Raw genomic sequence first — 10,742 nt, forward strand, 5'->3', positions numbered from 1 at the left:
TGTCACTGTTCTTGCATATTAGCAGGAGCCTTTCTACATTCGGTGTGGTTTTGCCAACATGCTCCTGATTTGCATTTTTAGTCTAGTTCTGTGGTATTTTTGTCACTGATTTGCTTTAGTTTTCTGTTTTCCCCAATAAGTGGTAACTATTTTTAAACAATTAAGAAAAGTCACCGGTGTGCAGTTATTCTGAAATGTTGGTGGCGTTTTCTTCAGACCTTTTTATCTAACACATTGTGAGCTCACAACCATATCCATAAGATCCAGGAGATAAGCAAAAGCACAGAGTTGGTCCTCTTTCACGTGTGCATCACATCTGTGACGTTAGGCAGAAAATGAGAAAAAAAACCGCCAGAATTTAAACTAACAGCATCAAAGTGATTGTGTTACTGCAATACACCTGTATGAGACACAATCATATCCATGGGTACAGAGCTGCTCAGTTAGAGCTTAGGTGTAGGTATATTAATCCTCAGCATTAAAACTCCTAAGGTTAGTGTGACAGCAAATGTATAGGTTCTGTACACAGCAATAAGGCTTTCAAAAGTGGAGTCAGTTCTCTAAAGTGCCTGCTTTCTTAGTCTTTTCAATATACAGCAAAGGTCCAATTTCAGCTCACACTTTGTTTTAAGGATTGTAGAAGCCTGAGTCAAGGGACTTACCTTGCTTTTGAGGTTCAGCTTACATAGACAGATTTAGGCCTTCGCTCTGCAAGTTACACCCAGAAGGACCTTAGATTTACTTGATATTAAATAAATGTTTACTTTTGTGAGCTCTTATGTCACATATGTATTTCTGAAATGGTAATTATGTCTCTCTGAAAACGTATTTGGAAAAAAATTTCAGAACTGGCACAGAATGGAGGAGCAAAGTGTGAACAGGAAATACATCTTCACCAAAAAACTTACATAACAATACGTGGACCATGTTTAATAAGCGCATGAGCTGAACACCTAGATTTCTAATGTAGTTTGATGGAAGAATAGAGGGAAAGGAGGGATCCTGCATAAAAAGCGAGTACTGGTAATTATATTGTTTTTTTCTGATGCTATTCCAAACTTATGTGTTCATATAAGTGTTGGAAAACATTTTACTACACAAGGTATTAGTTTACAAATGGAAGATAAATTAAATCCTTGCATACTTAACATTAAATCTGTAGCACTTGTCCATGAATGTGAGTGTTTACACCAATGTTTTTATGTTCAAACTGAGCTTGCGTGTGCATGCAAGCAGAATTCAGTTGTGTGGTATCTCCTGTTTTCTTCCTAAACTTTCAAAGTGGTTGTCAAAAACTGTGACATTGCTTTTGTATGTACATTGGAAGTGTTTGTTATCTGATGAGCAGCTTCCATGTGAGCAAGCCTGTATTACAAATGTCCTTCCCTCTGTCTGCAGGAGTGTGAGCTGAAACTTTTCTTCAGTCTCCATTTAAAACATATCTGCAAAAGGGATCTCTGCAGTTGGGAACCTTTTTAGACTGGACAGCATTTCTGTAGGTATTTAAGCAAGAATTTTGATAGCCACTTACGTAGTTAAACAGCTGTTGGTCAAGGATCAGCTTCTGTAGAAGAAGAGGAGGCGATATCCCTACATATTGATTAGAGGATAGACTAGAGGGTTCCTTCATCACTGGAGGCTGGGGCTGTTCGAGCCTGATACACCCTGGGTTGCCTATTTACCTCTTGAGTGCTGGTGAGCCAGGCCTGGCTCACTGTACAAATGACAGTATAGACTTCCTTAGAGGCTTTGGAGATGGGCTGTTAACAGAGATACTCCACTGTGACCCCTTTTTCTGCTTTTGCAGAGCCATGTATTCCTGGGTTTTATATTGGCAAAATAATCTGAAAGAGGCTTGCATCTGTTTCACACTTGCATCCCTTTACATGCCCAGAGCTATTAACGTGGCTCCAACAACTCCTGCAGGGCAAAGGAATTTATTGCAGAGTATGTGGGCTCTGGATGGACAGTACTCCTTAAAAAATGACAGCCACAGAAGGAGAACAGGCTGTCCTGCTCTTGCCACTGATGCAGAAACTTGTAGGTCCTGCTTACACTGACATCCATTTGAATTTTACCTGCCGTGGAGTTTCTCCTTATTTTTGCTGGCTAGAAAGGGAAAAAATTAAGTCAGCTGTCTCTTATAATACTTAATTGAATAACCTTTCTGTATCTAGGCTGTTATTATAACTCAATTGAAACCTGAAGGCAATCAAAAAAGCCCTTCGATATGTTAGCCCCCCGTAGGGAGGAAAATCAGTACAAGTGAACAAAGACAACATGGATCGAACATTATATGTAAATAAACAGGAGGCACAATGTTTTTAACAGTGTGTTAAAAAGCGTAGGAATTTCTTTTGTAAACAAAACCCACTTAAAGCAAGATACTTCCCAACAAGTATTTACCACCCAACAGATGCCCTCAGCAGGGTTCACAGCTGTTACTGCAAGTGGGAATTTTCTCAGCAATTGCCAACAAAATCCGCCTCAAATAGGCAATTGCACTGAAAGACCTATTCCCTACTTCATCGACCAAAACCATAGTTTTGATCAAAATATTTTACAGCAGAGGTGGTGAAAACGGGATGCCATGAACAGAATAATGAGAACGCGCTCTGCAGTGGAGTTGACAAATTCTGCTTTATTCTTTTATCCCTGACCAAGTTTTAGCAGAACTGCAGCCAAGATTTCTCCTGATTGTAGTCTGCTTCTCTCCTCCAGCATACTTTCAATGTGAGATAGTAATCAGCAATAGTAAACCTCTAAATTGCTCAAAAAAAGCAACCTTGAGGGATTTTCCCTTTGGAATTTAGCCTTTCTGCATTACTAAGCTATGAGGAAGATCATCATCTGCTCTGAGGAGATACTGTTTTCTATAGCTGTGATGCATGATCAGTATTTATGTGCCTGGCTTTATTCTTCTGGCAGTAAACTATCTTTATTTCCTCTGAGAATAAAAAGAGCTTTGGTTACAATGATCACGTAGCTTTAAGCAAGCAGTACACAAAACAGACCATTGTAATTCTTATTTGTAGAGCTGCTTTCCATTGTTTCTCTAGAATATACACATCTAGTTTTTTCCATGGGCCCTCTGTGTTTTGCTCTGAGTTCTAAGCATGAATTTGATTTTGCAAAGTAAACACACGTTGTGTGGAAGCAAATTATAGATAGCTGCTTCAAAAGTCTGTTGAAAATGAATTCCTGGCTGGAAGGCTGGGGTTTGTTAATGGATGAGCAGACTTGTAATGGGTAAGTGTATGTACATATGTTTTGGATTTATTGCAATCATCTGTTGCCTATTTGAAGGAGAGAACTGGGAATTCTCAGTCAAGATGCTCCCTTGGGGAGAAGTTCTATGCTGCATGTGCTCAGCAGAGGAAGATGAGCTGTTGTTTCCCCTGTGTGTAATTGCTGATTGCTGCCTTCTCTTGTCACTGAATTCCAAATTCATCTGCAGGAACACAGCTACACAGGCACTTCCTCCCACAGCTTCTGCTTCCCAGAGTACCTTCTCCCTTTATCAGAGTACTGACTCTTCCATGACAGTCACTTGAATAAAAGTCTGTTGGTTATCTCGATCCCAGCTGAATGGAGTTTAAGCCAGCTGTAAAAGGTAATTTTCTGTGTGAGTGTCTTGAGCAGAACAGGTGACACAGACATGGTCTAGTACATACTTACACCTATCAAAATGCAACTACAGCAATTGTAGACAATCTTGATTGAAAATAATGCAACAAACCTGAGCATGTACCATTCTATCAAATTCTAGGAAGGAGGTGAAGGGAAACAAAATTTAATGGCTATGAAACTTTTACCCTGTGGCTGTAGTGGTTCTGCCTTGCTTACAGTTGCCATTCAATTTTTTGCATAATCTTTCTGTGAGAAAATAGTAAAATATTTCAAGTTACTAAATTATTAATCTGATTTTTTAAATATCCTAGCTGGAGGCCTTCACATTCCCTACCTGCCCGTGCATGGCTAGTTTTAATTCTGATAGGTCCTTTTATATTATTTTTGGTACTATACATGGAGGGTTGAAAGTTGAAAGCAGCATATGAGAACATCAGAACATTTGTTTGGAAATTGGATGTTACAGTGAAGGATTACAAGATTTAAGAAACAAGTATCTTGAAGTGTTTTAATCTTACAGTTGTTGTATGATTTTATTAAATAAGAGGTGGAAGGAAGAAATCTGCTGATCACAGTAACTTAGGTCTTAGATGCCCTTAACTTGTGCAGAGTTCAGAGAAAAAAAACCCAAACAATAAACCCACATGGCAAATCTTATTTGAAAAAAGAAATTTAAGAAAATAAGCCTTCTAAGGTGACTGTGAGACTCACACCTGAGTGTCTGGAACTACTGAGGGAAATCATGTTTTTAACAATCCATCTTGGGAACACCTGCCTGAAAGAAAGAATTCCAGACAGTCAAAATACCGCACATTTCTGCCTAGCTCAGATATCAGTCTGGCCCTGCTTGTGTTAGAAGAGATTTGATTTTTCCTGACCAGGAATGACCAGGATGGTCTGTCATACCACACTTGCCTTGTCCTGTTACCCTGATAATGGCAACCACAGCAAGGTGCCTCTCTGCTTTGGTCCAGCTGTGCCCACTGGAATATTGGGAGACACAGGTGGAAGTAGTCCCCAGCCTGAGCAGTTCTCCAGTTGTTGAAACAATTGACTTCTGTGTAAACTGGTTTGTTTAAACTGAAGGGAAGCAGGGAGGAGAAAAATAAGCTCTCTCATATAACCTGAAGCAGATTTGGGGGGAGTGGGAAAAAGACAAGCTGCAGTCCCATAACCACACTGCCAGCTTGCCATCTGTCCAAAAGCAATTACTTGGAGATGGCAGGTGAGGAGGGAAAGCAAGGTTATAGCTCAGCTGTGACGCAGAGCCAGCCACAGTCACTGATCTGGTATGCGGCAGCACAGGAGTCTTTCTTCTTGACATGCAGGTAACTCACTCTGCCAGTTCAGACATATCATCACCATGAGTGATGGAGTTCACTGCTGGAGAAGCAGGGAAAGGCTTCTTACAGCAAAGCCCGCCCTAGAGGCAGCTACCTCAGGGCATGGCAGCAGAGATGTCCAAAAGTGCAGAACTTCACGTGTTCTGGTCAGACACTGGAAATGCTTTCAGAGGCAGAGGGGTGGCAGAGAAAATGAAAGCATGTGGGGAAACTTCATTTTGCCTGAGGCCCAACAAAAACAAACCCTCACCCCTCCACCCCATGTTACGCTGGAACATCCAGACTGTGCCATGCTGCGGGATCCATGCAACCCTCTGCAGCTTCCACCTCACAGCCCACTGGAGAAAAATCAGAAGGCTGCTTGCAAGAGCCCTGAGCCAGGTCCGTGGAGTTGTCTGTCTGGCCCTGTGCCACCCAATGCTCAGTGTACAGCCACAGCCAGCTCCTAAGCACAATGTGCAGCTTTGACCCTGCACTCATAGCAAGTCAGTGGGCATTACCCTGGGGTTATCAGGAGGTCTCCCTCATGAGCTGGTCTTCCTGCAAACCATCTTGTTTGTGTTTTGATCATTTGATTGGCGATGTCTTTGCCCTAGTTATTCATCAGTACCTTCCATTCCTGCTTGTGGTGTTCTCATCTGAGTAACCTGGGTGTCTGGGGCCTCTTTGAAATTGCAGCCTGCTGATCTTGTAGCTGTTGACTCAAGCACAGTCATATCTGCATGTGGGTCAGGGTTGGTGACTACAGTCAAGACTTTGTTTATTTGTGTTGTATTTATTTTTAAAGATGGGGCACAAATTCCATGAGAGACACTCATCTGGTGATCATGTGAAGAGTGACTAGGCAGCTGCTTGTGGCTGAGCTGCTTTCAGGAAAGCTGAATTCAGTATAGGCCAGTATATACTGGCAGCAAGGGAGAAATTTTGGAAGGAAGACACCAGATAGAGCCCTCCAGCGACTCAAGGAAAATATGAAAAACAAAGGCTTCTCTATAGTCTTTCTTGTTACCTGCCAGTCCTGTTTGAGTCACAGACATCTCACAGCTCTTCCACTTTGTGTCCCTCCTTTTTTGGTCCAATACTTTTCCAAGGCATAAAAATTGTGGAAACTATCTCTTCTGAAAATAAAGAAAAAATGGGAGCTGCTTGCAAGCCTGAAATACAACAGTTCATCTTCATATTACACAAATTTCAATGAGAGTATCAAAACCTGAGGCAGGAGCTAAGAATTTGAGATGTAAGGTGAGTCAAGGGGGAAGGCTAATAATTTCCACCGTTTTGTCTATACAACAATTTCTGTTCCCAGTCTATTCCACCAGAAGTGACTGGTGACTTTAAATGCTATTATTTTTAAGATGTTTTGTAAGTAGGAGCACAGTTTTCAAAAAATGCTGAATATTCACTGTACAAGCCTTCAGTCTCTTGATAAATCTTAAGCTGGGCAACCAAAATGGTCAGTTGGAAAGGAATAAAACCATAGCACATGAACAACAAACAGGTAATTGTTATTGGTATCACATTATGGAGCCGAGTAGGATGCCGGAGAAAATGATACAGGTTATTCAGAGAGAGAGAGAGAGAGAGAAAGAGCCCTTTTACTCATCAAGAGACTGACAAGGGAAGAAGGTTTTCCACCACTGAGAATGCATGAAGTAAGAAAATACGACAATAATAGTGAGAGATAGTGAGAGGACCAGTCTGTAAGAAAGAGGTCTTAGGATGTCCCCAACATGACTTGGGAGGAAAGAAATGGTACCTTTTTCTTAGAAGGAGACATAATTTTCATCAAGGTGGTAAACCTACTGATTTAAATCTTGGATGCATGCAGGCTAAATAGTGTCATTTACACATGAAGGAAGGACATCTTCACTTTTAACCTGAGAATTGATCATCCTCCTCGTTTGAGTGGCACATCACCTTAGGGACTGCTTCACTTTGGTTTGGATTGTTTTACATGAAAATAAAGTGTGGATTTTTGCTATGCTCAGACGAAGTCACTCTAGAAGTTATCTGGTTGACTTTACTGTAATTCCATACCTGTCGCTCAATTTTCTTCTCATCCTCCAGATTACTGCAATCTTACTCAAATATGTGCATTTCTGAGTAAAGAAAATACATCTACAGGGCCTTCTGTCCTGCTCACAGCTCTGACTTGGTGCTGTCTGGGTACAGATCTGAGCGGGTACCCTGCTGCTCTGCCCCCTTCCTTTGCCCTGGGAGTTCCCTGGCGATCAGCTCTTCGTTGTGGCTGTGTCTTGTTAGTCTTGTCCATGGAAAGCACAGCCAGCACTGTCAGAAGTGATTAGTACGTAACTTAAGCAATGGAACTGAAGCATCTTAGCACGGCATTATGACTGAAATAGCTGTAAACTCGTTCTAGGGAGCCGACGGTGGGGACAGAATGTCTGTATAAACTCTCCATGCCAACCCAGTTTCACTGCCACCAGCCCCTTTCACCCAGTCCGAAGCAGTACCTGCATCGTTTCCCTTCCCGTTCAGCATCTGTGCTTTCCAAAGATCCACTGGGTTTCAGTCTGGATGACTGATGCGTTTAAATAGATCAGACTAAACATGAATAAACACGGAGAGTTTTGCTTTACCCGTTTATTTCTAAGAAGTTTCTTGTGAAAGCTGGTGTTTTTACACTAACCAGTAGGGGGCAGTGCAAGCCAACAAATAAGTAAAATTCCACATCCATGATCATAACCAAGGAAAAAATCCGTCTTTCAAGGTACACGGTGCTCGTTTTTTAAAACTGTGTTTCCACAGTATGGGAAAGAAAAGTTTCCTGAACGGTTTAGTCTTAAATATTTCAGATGAGACAGAAATCACTGTTATGGAAAGAGTTTCTTTCCAGTTCAGTCACTGTCCAACACCATCACCCCAAGTCCTGCCACAGAGGATGCAGTCTCCACCTGACAGGCTAATTTATTTACCAGTGTGGGTGTTGAAAGGTGAAGGGGTTTCTGCCAGCAGTCCATCCAGGCTGGCTTCAAACCAAAGTCTTAGGCATTCAGAGCCCTCACCCTCTGAGGCAAGTTTGTGATTTCTATTGAACTTTTAACTGGGTGAAGGGAGGGAAAAAAGCCCCTAAGAGAAAACTACCCCACGAAGTGTTTACTGTGATAATCTCTGGATGGTGGAAATAGCTGGGTCTGGACAGGCTTTGTGTAAGGGCACTCATTAACCCCTTTTTGCCAGATTTGCTGACCACTAGTACCAAGCACCAGAAGCAACATGATCCCATGCTCCTAGCAGGACAGGATGTTTCACCTCAGCAAGACACTCCCCTCCCCACCACTTCTGAATCAACAAACTCCACAGGGTTGCTCTGCCAGACACAGTGTTGTGGTGTGGCCTCTTAACCAGCATCCTGGCAGCCCTTTCCCTGCCTTCTCCTGCCCCACTCCAGACCTTCACAACAATGTTCCTGAAAGACTCTCATCACTAAAAGGTGAGCCCTTGCTTTGGCCCCTCCACAGTTGTCTCAAACTGATCTCTTACTACCCTGCCTTTACCCTCCTCTGATCTGCCACTGATACCAGCCTTAATACTGTTCATCTTAGCCAGTCCCAGGATATAAGAATTCTTTCACTGGGCTTTGTACCCAGGCAGTGGTCACCCTTCAAATGCATCTGCTAGACAAAGCTTTTCCCTGAGGTCACCAAGTCTAGCTAGCCATGAACTCTGAACAGAGGGGACACTTATTTGTGTGTATGTGCCCATGCATGCACAGTTTCTGACTTCTCAGTCTGCCTGATCCTGTGGGTCACTCTGTACCTGCTGGCACTCTGAGAACAGTGACAGGCTCAGGCTCCCAGTGCTCCCACTGCTGGACCTCTGCAGTGACAAGTGAAGATGATTTCCGTGGCAAGGACAGGCTACAGTGGGTGGGAATGGCCTTTCTTTGTCCTGCTAGAGGTTGCTGGCTGCTTCTGTGAAATTGGTCTGCATTCACTTATTGGAGTGTAGCCAGCAAAACTTGGAGCCAAATCCCAGACATCCAGACTTGACAGCTTTGACTCATGTAACTTGAGAAACACGATGAGCAGTATTGCATTGTGGCACAGCTCTTGTGGACTGCTCAGGGCATCAGTGCTGGGCAGCAAGCAAGCAGCAGCACTTGAGCAGTAAACACACAAGTCTTTCACCTCAAAGACTCACCTCTAGTGAGAGATTCTTCAGCTGAAATCCCAAAGGCAATTTCTGTGAAACAATTCCATGAAACAATATTCAGCCCCAGTCTTTCGTCTGTCTTTTCACACCTGCCTTCACCAGAATCAGCTTGGTGGATAGATCCAGCTCTGGGATGTTGTTCTACCGTTGTTGTGACCTGTAGCTTAACAAAGGCATTCCTGTCTGCACAGATCTGTCCATGCAGTTCTCTCTTGTGCCACACGCACATCTGTGGGCATCTTCCTTCTCATACACCACAGTAAAGAGCCTTCTTTAATTTCATAATTTACTCAATGCGCTTAAAAAGCCACCTGAAAATAAATTTAATTGGACTCTTGGAAGGAAGATAGTAATGAAAATAAGTCCTGGAAGCAAAGGAGAAGATATTAATTTGTATCATCTTTAAGGTTTTCTGTAACTGTTCAAGGCTAACACTAACTTGATGTGGAAGAGTCTGTTGATGAGACCTGAGGCACAGTCCAGATCCAGAGCCTGATGTCAGGAGGTTGTGGGATTTCATAACACTCGTGGTTTCACTGTTGCACTGGAGCACAGTTTAGAGCAGAAAAATCATGAGGTGCTTTTTGGCTTTTTTTTTTTAGCAACAAGGAAAAGGATTCTCTGGCTTTGCAGAGGGGAGAGTCTTATATTTGGACTGTTTTCATCCTGAAAACTTTTCCACGGCTTTTGAAAGGTCCTGCTCTACAGTGCATGCCAAGCAACTGCAATGGCCTAACACATTTGGTTTTCAGACTCAGCTGAAGGATCTTAAATAGAAGTTTGACCCTACTAATGTTTGCAAATGTGTCTTGTTCTAGTTGCTAGTGAATTTGCACTCTCACATATGGCTACAGATGCAAAAGAAGAGATGAGGTTCTTCCTGGGACTTTCTGGTTCTTCATACTCATTTGGAAATCAATTTAATGCATTTTAATTGCCTATTTTTCTCCTTGGTTTTCTCTTTACAGCTACACACCAGCAAAAAATAATAAGGTAGAGTCTAGCCAGGCAGACTGCTAATGAGGAAGCTTGACTCCAGAAGATTTTAATTTTCAGCATTTGTTCTTCAAGATAGCTACTTCAGCATGCAGGGATGTCACAAAACAGGAGTACAGCTAATGGAACAAGGCTTTGGGCTTGTATATCATTTTGGTACACAAGCAACCAAACCTAACCTTGACCAAACTATAGGAGTCTGGGAATCCCTTTCAAGTTGCTGGCCCCCGCAGTTAAATCACCCCAGTAAAGAAAACTCCAATTGTGCATGGAGTAAGGTGTGAAAATAATGAGGGAGATAAAATTCAAGCTGTGAAAAAGGTGTATGTTAAAAGCCCAGTTCCTTGCCAGCCTTTCAAGATCCCTCTGGCAAAAAGAAGCTTCTGTCTCTGCCAAGCTGATTGAAGTGCTTCTCAGAAATCCCCCATCCACAGGGCATTTCTGTGAGAAACCAGAATTAGCTGAGGTCTGTGGCATGCCTGGACAGCCACAGCAGGCAGGATAGCACGAAGTTGTGCTGGGAGTTGGGATTAAAGTCAGCCTACCACCAAGGTGCCCCTGATTCCACAGCTCACAGCTCAGCTGTGACCTTGGCAC

The sequence above is a fragment of the Lichenostomus cassidix genome, chromosome 2 (assembly GCF_008360975.1).
Source record: "Lichenostomus cassidix isolate B80296 chromosome 2, HeHo_3.0, whole genome shotgun sequence".
Lineage (NCBI taxonomy): Eukaryota > Metazoa > Chordata > Aves > Passeriformes > Meliphagidae > Lichenostomus > Lichenostomus cassidix.